The sequence below is a fragment of the Phaseolus vulgaris genome, chromosome 1 (genome assembly GCF_051622355.1).
Source record: "Phaseolus vulgaris cultivar YP4 chromosome 1, ASM5162235v1, whole genome shotgun sequence".
NCBI lineage: Eukaryota > Viridiplantae > Streptophyta > Magnoliopsida > Fabales > Fabaceae > Phaseolus > Phaseolus vulgaris.
The window spans coordinates 29890001-29907086 of record NC_143498.1 but is presented as its reverse complement, the minus strand read 5'-3'; the positions used below and the strand labels follow the sequence as shown (position 1 = coordinate 29907086).

The window sequence follows — 17086 nt, the reverse complement described above, 5'->3', positions numbered from 1 at the left end:
GCGCCCTGTCAACTGCTGCACCTCCTTAATTGAGACTGGGCTCCTCATTGCTATTATCGCAGCGCACTTCTCAGGATTCGCCTCTATCCCACGTTCAGTGAGTAGGAACCCCAAGAACTTGCCTGCCTCTACCCCGAACACACACTTCTCTGGGTTCAGCTTTAATATGTACTTGGCTATTGTGGTGAATAGCTTTTCTAGGTCTGCTACATGTTGCTCCCTCTGCTGGGAGGTGACCACCATGTCATCCACATATGCTTGGACATTCCACCCTAACATGGGCACTAACACTCTGTCCATCAGCCTTTGATAAGTCGCCCTTGCATTCTTAAGCCCAAAGGGCATCACCTTATAACAATAACAAGACAGTTCTGTCATGAACGTTGTCTTGCACTTGTCCCTGGGGTGCATCATGATCTGGTTGTAACCAGAAAAGGCATCCAGGAAGCTGAGTAGTCTGCAACCGGACGCACTGCCCACCAAAGCGTCAATGTTGGACAACGGGTAGGAGTCTTTCGGACATGCCTTGTTGAGGTCTATGAAGTCAACGCACATCCTCCATTTCCCGCTGGCCTTCTTCACTAGCACCACATTCGCCAGCCACTCAGGGTACTGAATCTCCCTGATATGGCCAACCCTTAGTAGTTTCTCTGTCTCTTCTTTGACGACCTGACGCCTCTCGTCGTTGAACTTTCGTCTTCTCTAGCGAACAGTTCGGACCTGGGGGTTCATGGTGAGACGATGACACAAGAAGTCAGGATCTGTGTCAGGCATGTCTAAGGAAGACCATGCAAAAGCATCAAGGTGTCGCGCTATGACTTCGGCGATCTGATCATGTGTCTCTTGGCCTAAGGATTTTTCAAGCTTGAACATCTTCCCACCGATCTCTCTCTCTAACACATCTTCATTAGGTTCGGGTCGTCTCTCTCGGGCGATCTCTGCGCGGGTGACCCCCTATTCTCTCGGAGGCTGGGTGGTAACAACGTACACCCCTCTCTTGGTCTTGACGCTATTCTCGTAACACTTCTTAGCCTCTTTCTTATCAGACTTGATGGTGATCACCATACCCTCGAGGGAAGGCAGCTTCATCTTCATGTGCCTCATAGAGGCCACCGCTCCAATCCTGTTCAAAGCAGGTATGCCCAAAAGTATATTATAGGCAGACGGAGCGTTAACAACGAGGTACCTAATGTTTGCAGCACGCTAAGCAGTTGCTTATGGGGTGGTCATATGCTTGGTGAAATTCGCACCAAGTGTTCTTGTTGGGATCCATCTTTTTGTCTGTCTTCAGGGGCATCTTCAATCTTGTCGCTATGTTAGGAATAACGATCAACTCCTTGAGTTTTATGCGAAAATTGTGCTTGGGGGGCGGGTATCTCCGCGCACGTGCTCTAGTCTGGGGCTTCTCATAGGGTTGTTGCTTCCCCGAGCCTTTCTTCTCTGTTGTCGCCTCGTGTACCCTCATAGGTTAAGGTTGATCTGTTGCTCGAGGTCGGACAGGACCGACGAAGCAACGCTTCTCTGTGACTCGATCCTCCGCGGTGATGTGCGCCGAAGCCCGACGCCTGATCTCCCAGAACGTCTTTGGGTAGAACCTGAGCAGTGATTCACTGAAGAGCCCTGGTAGCATTCCCTTGGTGAAAGCATGCACCGTCATGGCCTCATCTGTGGGTTTTAGCCTCACCACCTGGACTCCAAACTTGTTCAAGAACTCTTTCAAAGACTCTCCTTGGTACTGCTTTATGTCAAAGACACCATAAGAGATTCGAGGGGGAGCCCTGTTAATAAGGTATTGTTCTCTGAACAACGTCGCAAACTGGTCGAAGGTAGTGATGTGGTTGTCAGGGAGACTGACAAACCATTCCACGCCGCGCCTGTCAACATGCTCATTAGCAGCTTGCAGTACACAACATCAGATCCTCATTGAGCATCATTTGAGTGTGGAACGCTGTAAGGTGAGCCTCCAGGTCCTCTACACCCGTGAAGGTGACTTTCGGGCCCAGAGACGTGGTTGGTAACGCAATATCCATAATCGCCTGAGAGAACGGCATGGGGCGTGCCCTAGGTGGTAAGGGTGGGGCACGCTCATCCACCGCACGCTCCCCTGCTTGTTGCAAATCCATGCGCAGTTCCTCATTGGTTTTGCCAACTCTTCGTTGTCTGCCTGTGATGCGGCAATCTCAACCCTAGACGCTGCTACCGCCTCTTGGAGGGCGCGCATGGTCTCCATGAGTTGTTGCATGGTGACGTTATCCCCTCTAGAGGGAGCAACACCCAAGGGTGCAACAGATCCTTGCCTCGTACTCCTCATATCATTGGTAAACTCTTCTATCACGATTGTGAATGGGACCTTGTTTTATTGGGCCCCACGGTGAACGCCAAATGTTCTTGCCGGTTGACTCAAACGGCAGCCTCTGGCCCTCCTATCTCCACCTGAGAATCGAATTTCCTTGGTTGAAGAATCTCTCACCCGTAAAGACAAAGGGCGCCTTAACGGCCATTTGCACTCCGACACTCAAGTCAGTATTAGGGCAAAGAAACACTAAGTGTATAAAGTAGTTTCAGTCTTAGAAACTGTGTACCTTGCCAGGGTTCTTAGTCCCCTTGATATAGGTTGAAACTAGGGTTTACCTCTGTTCTGTTACTCGTGTCTTGGGTTCCTTGGAGAATGTCCCTGCGCCGCTATTACATAATCTTAGCGTAATCTGGCACATGGAACTTCCCTTAATTGGAGTACAACGAGTAACAGAATGGCCGCCTAGGTACCAACTTGTGCACCAAATCTCTGGGGTCATCTGTTTTGTGGGTGCCTTAAGTATTCACGTGCCATGTATGCAGCTTCCCTTAGAAACCCTAACCCTAACGGGCCTTAGCGCTTCCAAAGACTATTTACTCGTGTCGCACCTGAATGCGCTATACACAACATCTGCATGGATCCCTCGTGTCTTAGGGCTTCCTCCCATCACTGATGTTTAATTGGTAACTAGTGTAATTTTGGGACCCACCTTACGTGGCCCACTATAGTTGTTCTGATCACCGACGTTCGATCTCTCCCTCTGTTGACGAAGTTCGATGTCGATCCTTAACGTCGATGTCCGGCATGTACAATTTTGATTATATGTTCTTGTAGGACATTAAAGACTAAATTCAAGATTTCTTAATAAGATTATCACATAAAATTCCCCCTTTACTTTAACTAAATAACTTTTTTATTCCTATTCAATACCTAAATGCTAAAATGTTTTTTCTCATTCAAAAAATTTTAATCATTTTTCTAATCAAATCAATAAATTAAAAAAAAAACATTATTTCTTTATCTTTATTCTCGTATTTGAACTATAATTTTTTTAACAGCCTTCATTATAATATCTACTCTTTTCCATATTTTTCTAGTTACATTACTTAATATCATACAGGTAATTATATATATATATATATTATTTGTATTATTATTAAATATTATTACAAAAGATATTCCTCTTTAAATATATTTTTTGAAATATAGATGTAAATCAAAATAAAACACCATAAGAAAAAGATAAACTTGATTTGTTTGGAGTTTTATCACCTGCAATATTATATGCTCTCATGTTACACATCATCATCACATATTCTAAAAGAAACATAAATAAAAAGTAGTATAAATTATAGATTTTTAAAACTTCTAATATAACTTTAGATTTTAAGAAATACCATTACAAACATATGAATCATCACAATTCATTAATAATAAAAAAAAGATTTTGAAAGCAACTCAAAAATATAAAAAAAAATCACATAAACACATAAAGTCATTGTTTCAAATACATGTATAATTAAAATTTACATATAATTTAATTAAAGCAATAAAAATTCAGCAACACAACCTTTTAATTTTTTTAAAGGCTTTTTTAAAAAAAAAATAATGAACAAAAATGACTTGTGTTTGAGCGAAAATACGACCGAGACCAGGTTTAGTTGTAGTACAATTTTCACTTGAGCGAAAATTGTCTACCACATGCAAAGCACGTCTGCCCGATAAATAAGAAAACTTAAAACTAGCTTAAAGGAAAATGAAGTAAAAGTGAACTTATTCTAAACAAATTTTTTATCAGGCAACTTTAATATACTCACTGCCATGAGCCCAAAAGTGGACTCCGATCATCAATCCAATGAATAATGAAATTAGAAATCTATATAGAAGGTAGAGAAGAAAATAAAATATTTTCTAAAGATATGGTGGTTATTTTAAAATGAAAATTGAATAATTGATTTTTCACTTTAATAATAAAATATTTAGATGTCATTATAATTATACCAGTTTTACTCTAAAACTATTTTTTAGGTCCTTACATTCTCTCCAATAAGACAAATTTTCTTTCTCAAAAAGTGACTTACCATAAAAAAGGTTGGGATAGGTTTATCTCATGGTTTCCTTCATTTTCCACGTGGAATCTGTTAGAAAAGATAACTTTAAACTAGAGGGGGTGAATTGTTTAAAGAGGGTTTTCGCAAACTTTTCAAAACTAGAATGAATTTATCTCAGGAACCAATTGATTCAGCAATTCAGTTAGCCAAAACAGGAAGCAAAAGCTGTAGTACCAGAAAAACAATCGGTTGTTTATACCAGCAAACAACAAATAAACTGAATTTAAAGAGTTAGAGATAGAGAGATTGTACAGTTGTTTATACTGGTTCACTCCAAACCAGAGCTACATCCAGTCTTCTCAGAAACCCTGAGGAAATCCACTAAGCAATCACCACTTGATCAGTTACACAACAACCAAGAGAATGACCTTGAACACCTCAAGAAACACACTCTCCTTGGCCAACACTAAGATTGTTGATCTTAAACAGCTCAAGAAAACACAGCCAATCTCAGCAAACACAGAAACGAATTGTTCAACAGAGTACAAGGATTATACTTGTTACAAAAGATAATTTGAAATCAATACAAGCATAATCCTATTCCAACACTTTGATCAATCACAAACTCTTAGCAATCTCAACATTTTGAAAAACTCTTTTGAAAAACTTTGTAAAAAAAAAATCTTAATTGTCAAATATGTTTTTCTGAATTTATTCAAAGATGTAGTTTGTTATCAAATCTTAACAAACTCTTAAATTGCATTAAAAGATTGGTCAAAGCATTTAATGACTGGAGCGTAAGCAGTTAAAACATTTAAAGCTCAGTCAACGAGAAAACAGTTTTTCTGTTATGGTCCCAAAACAAACAATCGGTTGTTTCCTCGAATCAATCGGTTGTTTTGGTACTTTAACAGTTCAACCATTCAAAACAGTTTTCAATCTTTTTCTCAAAACACCTAAGTATAAACAATCAGTTGTTTCGACAAAACAATCGGTTGTTTTAACTTAATTTGAAAACATTTTACTTTCACAAAGATTGAGAATGTTAATGCTTTAGATTTAATCACAGGATGGATTACAACATATAAACTACCCCAGAACAAATCTTAAACCAGCACAGCAACATCAAGCATAGCAGAGGCTTCAACATCCTTCAAAGGATTTGGATTCTTCAAAACATGAACACCACTTGGTTCAACAGAATCACCAAACTTAACATCCCACAACACCTTCACCATACTGATGGTCTTACCTTTAATGATCTTCAATCCTAATTGGGTTAATGATAAGTGCCTAATTTCAGTAATATTTCATATTAAAATATAGGCACTTATGAGGATTTATTGCTAATTTACATATAAAATAATCCCTACTTTATGAATTTATACATTTTTATATTTTTTATGATTTTTATTTGAATAAGAGTATTTTATTCCCAAATTTGGTGTTAATTGCATATTTCTAAGGAAGATTGGAGATTTGGATTTAAGATGAATGATTTGAGCTAAAAAGATAAAGATAGAAGGTCCCAAAATGGAAAAAGATGAAAAGAAAGATTGGATCTTTTTTATGTTTTATCATTTAGCCCATTAGCACGACATAGGAAGCAACCTAATCCTAGAAAACTAGGATAAATAGAGGGCTAGAGGCTCAATTGTAGTGTGCCAGATTGAGAGGAAAACACCGTAGAGTGAATTGTAACCAATTGGAAGAATGGAAGGTGATAGAAGTATGCGTGGCTAATTCTACCCTTTGGGATTGAGAGTAATTTGCTCAAACTCTTATGTATTGAGGTGATATTTTATATATTAATATTCAGTTTTTGATTGATTATTGGTATTGTTGTTTTACTTTTAATTTTCCGTGACAAATTGAGAATCTTAAATCTGACCGGGAGGTATTTTTAGGGTTCGGACCTAAACAACAATACTTAACATATCTGAGTGCTAGGAATAGACTTGAAATGTTAATTGCTATTAAACGTCTGAGTTTCGTTCTAAGTTGTTCTTATAATTATGCGAGGGATCGATAGTTAGGGAACATTCTTAAGGATTTTATATCCGAGGAATCGATATAGATGATTTTTATATGGGCATCAATTTCAATCAAAGAACTTAATATTGACATGCTAATCAAAATACATGAGAGTGAGAGAGATGAAACCTAATCCCTATTTTTCCAATTGAAACAACTAATTCTTTGTCTGTTTTCTTATTGATCATTGCCAACACAACCACTTTCAATACACTTTTAATTGTTTTGTTCTATATTCAGCGATTATTGTACTTGATAATTCATTGTTCCTTGTGGATCGATATTCGTCCTTAGAAACAATTATTACTTCTGACAAAGCGGTGCACTTGCCGTAAAAAGTCATCAAGTTTTTGGCGCCTGTTGTCGGGGAACAGGTTTGATTTGTTGAGTATAATTTCCTAAATATTGTGAATATTTTAATTGTTTTGATTTGTTTTAATTTTGTTTTTTTTTTAAACAGATTTGTTTTTATTTTATTTTAATTTGCTGATTTGCTGTTATTATTTTAATTCTTATTTTGATTTTAGTTATTTCTATTTATTTTAGATTTAGTTTGATTTTTGTTTTGATTTTATTTTATTTTAGTTATTTTTAGGTTTAGTTACGTAGTTTTATTTAGGTTTAGGTAGTTTTTTTTTATTATTTATTATTACTAGTTGTAGTTTTTAGTTTTACCTAAACTTAGTTTACGTAGTATCTTTAAAATAAGTTAGTTAGTTGTTTACGTTTCTGTTTTATTTGTTTTATTCTATTTTGTTTTTATTCCTAGTATTTATTTTATTCTGTTTTTATTTCTTGATTTTAATTATTTCTCGTCTTCATTGTTTTCTTCTATTCTGTTTTAGTTTTTATTTTATTTATATTTTTTTATTTTTGTTAAATTTTTTTTTCTTTTCTGAATATCTTTGTTTTATTTTCTTAGTGTCATTTTAGTGTTTTGTTTTTGTTTTATTTTATCTTTAAGTTTTAATTTGTAGTTTATTTTAGTTAGCTATTTAAATTCTTGTTTATTTTTGAATTTTCGAAAAAAAATTAAAAAATTAAAATAAAAATAATAAATAATATAAAGTATAAAATTGCGGTTACTACTTGTGAATTTTTCCTTCTAACCCTTGCATTAGCTTTTTTTATATGATATTGAGAGGTCAAGTTCCAGAAGACCACTTGCTATTTGAAGCAGAAATTGAGAAGGTGACTAGAAAAAATCAAAAATCAAAGACAAAAGAGAATCAAGAAGATAATAGAGAGTATTCTTCCACATCTTCTTCTTTTTCCATTGATATTTTCCAGGAGAATAACAACATGGCGGGGAGGAAACACCACCTCCTAGAAGAACTCTTGGAGATTACGCCATACATCAAGGGCCTAGACACTTTTCTAGCATTGCAGTGCCTGCAACTAACAGGGCCTTGGAGATGAAGCCTGCGTTCCTTACCCTCATTAGTACCAATCAATTCACGGCGATGGATCATGAGGATCCTCATACACACTTGGCTACTTTTTATGAATTGGTGGGAACTATGGGTTTCCAATCAGGTGATCTTGAGAGTGTATACATGCGTTTATTTCCTTTTTCTTTGGCAGGGAAAGCAAAGGAGTGGCTTATATCTCATCCTAATCAGAGTTTAACCAAATGGAAGGATGTGGAGGAAAAAAGTTTGCAAAGATTTTTCCCAATCTCTAGTTACATCAATGCTAAGTCTGAAATATCTATGTTCAGACAAGGAGTAGAAGAGTCTTTCTGTGAGACATGGGAGAGATTCAAGAGGATGCTGAGAAAATGCCCAAACCATGGTTTTGAAGATATTGCTCAACTAAGCATATTTATTAATGGTCTCAGATCAAATACAAAGATGCTCCTAGATGCCGCGGCTAGTGGCACAATGATGGTTGTTGATGCAGATCAAGCAATGAGGATTATAGAAGCTTTGGCCAAAACTGACTATCAAGCTCAACATGTTAGACAAAATCATCAAAAAAGAGGAGTATTGGAGTTAAACACTGCAGATGCATTGCTAGCTCAAAATAAAATTCTGACACAACAACTTGAGCAACTGACCGCATAGATGACCCAATTACCCCAAAAGTTGCATGCTGTTCAATCACTCCAAAGTCAAAATGTACCTCTCAGGTGTGATTTTTGTGGAGGTGATCATCCTAATGGTCACTGTTCTTATTAGAACAACACATCTGAAGCTGAGGTGAATTATATGGGCAATCAAGGAAGGCAAGGCGGTTTTTCCAACAATTATCCTCAAGGTTGGAAAAATAATCAAAATCAAAATTTTGGATGGAAGCAAGACTTTAATTCATCCAACAAGCAAGGGTCTTTCCAACAGCAGCATCAATCGAATTCTCCATCTATTCCTGACATGATGAATAAAGTGGAAGATGTTTTGTCAAAGATTGTGAGTACACAGGAAAATAGTATGGCTTCGATTAGGAGCATGGAAACTCAGATAGGACGGCTAGTTAAACAAATGTCACAACTCACACAAACTGTAGAAGGGAAAATTGGCCAATTCTCAGCTAACACTACCACCAACCCCAAGGAGCATTGCAATAACATCACTACTGAGGGTGATGAGAAAACCAGAGAAGAAAATGGTGAGATGGTGAAGGTTGAAAAAGAAAAGGGAAAAAATAAGGAAGAGGGAGAAAATTGTGAAATTGTAGAAATCGCAAAAGAAATATTCCACATGAACATAAAAAAAGAAAAGGAAGGATTATTTTCTGACAATTTGCTTCCAAAAAATTATTTTGCAGGATGGCCAGAGAAAAAGACATATTTTGATGAAGTTAGAAGGAAGATATGTTGTTTTAAAAATAAATATGGAGAGAAGGAAGCAGGGAGCAGTTTCTCGAAAACTTTGCCAAAGAAATTCAAGGATCCAGGGAGTTTTACTATTTCTGTGTCAATTGGTAATTTATTTGTGTATAATGCTTTATTGGACTTAGGGTCAAGTGTAAATTTGATGCCATTATCCATGTTAAGACAGATAGGTAACTTGGAGGTTAAACCCTCCAAGATGCAGTTACAATTTCCTGACAGAACAGTGAAGTATCCCTATGGTGTGGTTGAAGATATCCTTATGCAAATAGACAAATTCATATTTCTGGTGGATTTTGTTATCCTGGACATGAAAGCAGATGAGGAGGTCCCTTTGATTCTCGGCAGACCTTTAATGAAAACTGCTAAAGTCATAGTTGATGTTGACAAGGGAGAAATTCTTGTAAGGTCTCATGATGAAGAGGTAAAATTTAATCTTTTTAATGATGTAACCAACTGTACTGCAGATGAGACTGGGAAACAAGAGGAAATTCCAAGAAATAGTGAAAAGATGAAGAGTTCAAAGTCAAAGGAGAAAGTTATACGTCATGAAAAGTTAGAGGCAAAAGGAGACAATCAAGGAAAGCTAGTGGAAGGAGAGGAGTATCGTCCAGGACAACCTATCATGCTCAACACAGGTAGGGGTAGAGGAAGGAAGAAAACGAGAAAATTATGGGTCATCAAGGAATTGAAGAAGGACGGAAAAATTGAAGTTGAAGAGCCATATTCAAGACGGACAAAAGTGATAACAAAAGCACGGGTGGAACAAGATAAATATCCTCCTTGATAACAAACTTTCGTTAAGCTATACGACGCGCTTACTAGGAGGCAACCCAACCCACATTTTAGTTTTATGTTGTTACCTTTATTTATTTTATTTTTCAAAAAAAAAAATCTTGTATGCCTCTTAATCATTTTGCAGGTATTTTGACCTGAGGACAGGTTCTATTAGTCAAGGGGGCAGATCCAGCAAATGAAGCAAGACTATAGATAAAGATTTTAACAAAAAGCTGGATGACTTCTTAAGAAGAGAGGATTGAGCAAAAATATGGTTTTATCTTTCTAATTCTCTTTTCTTTTCAATTATTTGAATTTTATTTTCTGTTTAGTTTTTATTTATTTTATTTTATTTTTCGGTTATTTTGTTTTTTGTTTGTTTTAATTGCTTATTTTGTATTTTGAATAAATTTGTTGTTTTTGTTAGTTTGTTAGTTTTAGGTTTTGAATTATCTTTCTTGAATAAATTTCCAGTTTTAATTTGTTTGTTTTCTAGTTTATTTTTCTCAAATAAAAAAAAGAACTAGAATATTAATTTTGAATTGTGGAAAAAAGAATTTGTGTTTAGATATTAAATAGTGAGATGAATTAGACACAGGTTAGAAAAGAAAATATGATTGAATCCCTATTCAAATGTAGTTAAAATTATGATACATGGAAATTTAACAGGATGATTGATTAGGACAGATAATGACAAGACAAAAAGGAATGAGACCATTTAAACCAAGTGAGTGTGTGAACCTTAAACAATTTTGAGGGTTTTACTGATGAATTGACAGTTGTGGTTGCTTAATTTTTATTTTTGTTGCATCATAAAAGAGCATGAAGATGATTGAGGCATTTGTTTGTGTTAATTAGGAGCCAGGGCCAAAAATCCAACCTTTATATTAGAATTCCATTTTTTTTATATCCCTTTGGCCCAAGAATTTTTTTGTTAATATTGCACCTTAACCTTTATTGATATAATTTTCTACCCTTTAGCATGTCTAAGGAAGGAGAACATAGATGCAATACATATAGAAAAGGGAATGGTTGGTTCTGATTTTGAACGTTCAAAAAGTTGAAAATAGGAAGAATCTTTTCCTATTATTGAAAACAAAACAAAAAAGAAAGAGAAACAGAAGAAGAAAAAGAAATAAGAAAATAAAGATAGAAAAAAATTTCATGAAAATCATGAAAAGAAAGAAAATGAGGAAAAAGGTGACATCGAAAGAAAGTGGTAATTAGATAACATATATGTTCTCTATAATTGAATTGTAGGTATGTTCTTCTTCTTTAAGATGTGCATTTTGTTATATAAGAAAAACCAATATTTTTTGGAAGCGCAGCCTCATTACAACCTTGAAAAAGACCTCAAGATTCATGTTTCTAATATGTTTGTGATTTGAAGATGAAATGAAAAGCAACTGTGATTTGTTATGATTCAGTGAAAATAGAGAGAAACACTTACCTGTGAGCGCATATGAGAAGATATTCCTTGATGAATTGTCATTTGTTTGTTTTGATTTGATCTTGGAAGTTGATTGTGTCTATAATTTATATTTAAATTTGGAAGCATCATAAGTTTCTAATTTGATATGTTGTTTAGTGAATTAAGTTGTTTGATATTTAAATTCAAATATATTCATTTACTTTGCTTGAGGACAAGCAAGATTCTAAGTTGGGGAGAGTGATAAGTGCTTAATTTCAGTAATATTTCATATTAAAATATAGGCACTTATGAGGATTTATTGCTAATTTACATATAAAATAATCCCTAATTTATGAATTTATACCTTTTTATATTTTTTATGATTTTTATTTGAATAAGAGTATTTTATTCCCAAATTTGGTGTTAATTGCAGATTTCTAAGGAAGATTGGAGATTTGGATTTAAGATGAATGATTTGAGCTAAAAAGATAAAGATAGAAGGTCCCAAAATGGAAAAAGATGAAAAGAAAGATTGGATCTTTTTTATGTTTTATCATTTAGCCCATTAGCACGACATAGGAAGCAACCTAATCCTAGAAAACTAGGATAAATAGAGGGCTAGAGGCTCAATTGTAGTGTGCCAGATTGAGAGGAAAACACCATAGAGTGAATTGTAACCAATTGGGAGAATGGAAGGTGATAGAAGTATGCGTGGCTAATTCTACCCTTTGGGATTGAGAGTAATCTGCTCAAACTCTTATGTATTGAGGTGATATTTTATATATTAATATTCAGTTTTTGATTGATTATTGGTATTGTTGTTTTACTTTTAATTTTCCGTGACAAATTGAGAATCTTAAATCTGATCGGGAGGTATTTTTAGGGTTCGGACCTAAACAACAATACTTAACATATTTGAGTGCTAGGAATAGACTTGAAATGTTAATTGCTATTAAATGTCTGAGCTTCGTTCTAAGTTGTTCTTATAATTATGCGAGGGATCGATAGTTAGGGGACATTCTTAAGGATTTTATATGCGAGGAATCGATATAGATGATTTTTATATGGGCATCAATTTCAATCAAAGAACTTAATATTGACATGCTAATCAAAATACATGAGAGTGAGAGAGATGAAACCTAATCCCTATTTTTCCAATTGAAACAACTAATTTTTTGTCTGTTTTCTTATTGATCATTGCCAACACAACCACTTTCAATACACTTTTAATTGTTTTGTTCTATATTTAGCGATTATTGTACTTGATAATTCATTGTTCCTTGTGGGATCGATATCCGTCCTTAGGGACAATTATTACTTCTGACAAAGCGGTGCACTTGCCGTAAAAAGTCATCATTTAACCCCATATGATAAGTTTTCCTTGACTTGCATATTCCACCTCCAACACATGGCTCGGATCAGGTATGTACTTCCTCAACTGAGACACATGAAATACATTATGTAGGTTTGCTAACTGAGGAGGTAGAGCGACTCATAAGGTACTAGACTTATCTTTCTTAGAATTTGATAAGGTCCAATGAACTTACGATACAACTTTCTCTATCTGATAACTTTTCCTACACCCTTAGTAGGTGTTACTTTCATGAACAAATGGTCTCCAGCTGAAAACTCTTAAGGCTTTCTTCTCTGATCTACATATGACTCATTTCTTAAATTTGTTTTGTCTTCTAAGTAGTCTGTTAGAGTAACTTTGGTCCAACCAAAATCACCTCTCCATCTTTATACCAACACAAATAATTTCTACACTTCATCCCACACAAAGCCTCATATGGTGTAATTCCAATACTAGCATGAAAATTGGTATTGTATGTAAACCCCACCAAAGGCAACATTTCATTCAAACTACCTAGATAATCCTATATATACGTCCTTAACAAATCTTCTAAAGATTGGATCGTTCTCTTAGACTATTCATGTATTTGAGGATGATATGTAAAACTCATTCTCAATATGGTTCCCAATGTATCTTGCATAGTCTACCAAAACCGAGAGGTAAACCTCTATCTAACACAATGTTGGAAGGCACTCCATGCAGTCTTATAATCTCTTTAATATACAATTGTGTCAGCTTGGTCGTAAATATCCTCAAACTCACTAGAAACAAATGTGCACTTTTTATCAGTTTGTCAACTATCACCCAAACTACATCATGACATGTCACTGACCTTTGCAAATGGATAACAAAATCCATGACAATGCTATCATATTTCCACTTAGGAACATTTAAATGCTACAACAACCCACCATGCATCTCATGCTCCACTTTTGCTTTTTGAAATGTCATGCATGTAACAATATATTGGCCTATCTCTTTCTTCATACCCGACCACCAAAAGGACTCCTTCAGGTCCTGATACATCTTACTCATACTTGGGTGTAAGCTAAGATAACCTTTATTACCCTTATCCATAATCCTTCTCTCCATCTCTTCATCTACCAATACACATATTCTACCTTTGAATCCCAACATCCCATCATAAAATTTTTAGTTTGATCTATACCTAACAACTCAATAGTACATTTCAGACTAGGATCCTCCAACTACTTTTCTTTGATCATCCCAAGGAAATCATTAGTTATGGTTAACTTACAACAACTAATATGATCATAATGTAATTAATTTTTTTTTCGCTCTAGCTAATTTGTTTTAAAATATTTGATGTTTTTTTATTGCTTTAATTAAATTATATATAAATTTTAATTATATATGTATTTGAAATATTGATTTTATGTCATGTTGAGAATATTTAGGATGTGCATTGAATTAGAGATTCTTATAGAAGGAGATATCCCGAGTCTACTAGTATATTGGAATCATATAGATGAAAATTATTAAGTGGTGAGAGTCAAATGAGGTTCATATGCTTGAGTCTGTAGTTTGGAAAATAATTGGCCTAGCTAGCTTATGGATTAACCATGTTATATGAGGTGAATTTATTCATATGTACATGTTGTGTGGAGAGTTATCACAGTGGGATAGTACGATGGGTGCAAAATTGTAAGTTAAATTCAACGCACAAGTCTTCCAAAAATAGAGTTAAGTGTTTTTGTATATATGTTAGTGGATTTTTGGCATGAGTGGTATTGACTGTGCGTTAATTATAGACACTTGATTTTTTAACATAGTAAAATGGATGAAGTGTGATGATTCATATGTTTGTGATTGTATTAATTAAAATCTAAACTTATATTATAAGTTTTAAAAATCTCTAGCTACTTTCTTTTTTGTGTTTGTTTTAAAATCCGTGATGATTGTGTGTTACACATGAGTAGAGAATGTTACAATTGGAAGAACTCCACAATGAGAAGATGGAGTTTAACTTTTCCTTTTCATATATTTTATTTGGATATATGTGTATAAGTTAAAAACCATGAGGTATCTTTTTATAATTCTATATGAATTAAATTAAATGTGAACGATATACATGTATGTATTTACTTGCATTATATAATCTTTTAGGAGATGTAATTAGTTACGGGTGCTATTACTTTTTGGAACCATTTCCCTTCAATCTTTTATATCAATTTCTAAGTATTATTTTTTATCTCATAATTTTGTGAGAAATTTTTGTCCAAAATAATATAGTTGGACAATTTATTTCCTTCCACAAATACTTACACAAATAGCATATTGTAACATCCCTATATTTTCCCATATCTAATAACCATAATTTGTATGAAATATTAAAATAAATATATAAACATAATACAAATATATATGCAATTCTTTCATATAATGTTTCAAATTATCTCTCTCTTTATAAGACTTAAAACATTTACATAAAATTAAAAACAAAATTTCAAAAGAAAATAAACATTTTCCATCATCCATCTTCTCATCGAGAAACTTTATCACCTGTAACATCATCTGCTCCCGTGTAAAATACACGATCATCACATATCAAAGAAAAACAACCACAAAACAAAACAAAACAAAGGGTAAGCTAGGTATTTTTAAAACTTATAACATAAATATAACTTTAAACATCCACATAAATCCATCCTTTCTCATGCATTTCACATAACCATCAAACGTCTATCAACAATTTCAATATTCATCTTTCTCATGTCATACTTCTACTGACTCATAGCACATAGACACTTGACTCTACTTACGGAAGACTCGTGTGTTGATTTAGCCTCAGAGATCTGCACCTGTCATACTACATCACTGTGAAATCCACACAGCTATGTGCATAAATAATCTCAATATCATCTCTCTCCTAGTATGATAGGGTTAATTCATATAACAGGTCAAGTTAATTATCTTTCAAACAACTTACCCATTCATATGAACCTCCTTCGACTCTCACCACCTAAATAACTTCATCTATATGATTCTATTATCTCAGAAGAGTCGGGATATCTCCTTCTAGATGAATCCCTAGTCAATGCACATCCTAAACAATCTTAACACGGTATTTTCTTTCCTGAAAATACTATGTCTTGATTAGAATTCATATTTTGAACCTCATAATATCCAACATCAAACAATCAAATCATACCAATGTTTAGAATTTCCTAAATACACAACAATTCATTAACTAATCATATAAATGTCTAATTAAAGAGATTTTAAATTAACTATACATGAAATAAAAGTTTACATACTTTATAAGAAAAACTATATAGAAATAAATAAATCAATCTTTTAAAAGCAAATAAAAATTAGTTTAATATTTTTATTTTTATTTATTATTTTTTTAAATTTTTTTAGACTCTAGCTTGAGCTAGAAATTGCTAGCTTGAGCTAGAAATTCGCCAGAGAGCAACCAGAATTTTAGATTGAGCTAGAATTCGCTAGCTTGAGCTAAAATCCACCAAAGAGCACCCAAAATTTTAGCTTGAGCTAAAATTCGCTAGCTTAGGCTAAAATCCTCTAGAGAGCACCCAAACTTTTAGCTTGAGCTAGAATTCGCTAGCTTGAGCTAAAATCCTCCAGAGAGCACAAATTTTTTAGCTTGAGCTAGAACTTGTTAGCTTGAGCGAAATATGCAGAAAAATTCTGCATAACTTAATATACCTATTAGATTATAAATCAATATCTCATTCAATTCATAAATTATAAATCTACACATTACATTGACAGTTCTTGTTCAGCATGATACAATCACTCTCATTGAATCATTGAGTTATTATGTCCATCTATACATATATATGATTTCTAATTCCAAAACCATTTAAATCAAACAACCAATTCTCAATCACAACACTTTCAATTTCAATCAAACTACAATCTACTCAAAACAAGAAATCTTGTAACAAAATTTGGAATTTGTGACCACGTCACACTCACATTCAAATCTTCTAACCTGGACTTTAACAGATGCTCACTAAGAGCTCCAAACCCACCAAAAGGTTAAGGATACCCTAACCTGCACTGCAGAGTCCTGATCACAAATCTAACAAAGACTAATTCTGAAGATAAAAACCTCACATGCAAACTTAAACTAAAAGGCAACCTAACCTAACCAGGTCAAAACTAACTCAAAGGAAAAAGAGCTAAGAATGAACTTACTCTATCTAAGATTTTGATCGTTCAATCTTGTAGAGTTCACTGCCAGAAGTCCAATGGCGGACTCCGATCGTTGATCTAATGAGCGAGGATGTCGAAATGTTAGAGAGAAGGCAAAGGAAAGGAAAATGAGTTTTTAGAGAGATGATGG

At 34.4% G+C, this 17086-nt stretch overlaps 1 pseudogene; it reads right to left on the bottom strand.

The window, feature by feature from the left end:
• Nucleotides 1–8073: 8073 nt before the first annotated feature.
• LOC137816787 (small nucleolar RNA R71) lies at nucleotides 8074–8179 on the bottom strand (annotated as a pseudogene).
• Nucleotides 8180–17086: the final 8907 nt, after the last annotated feature.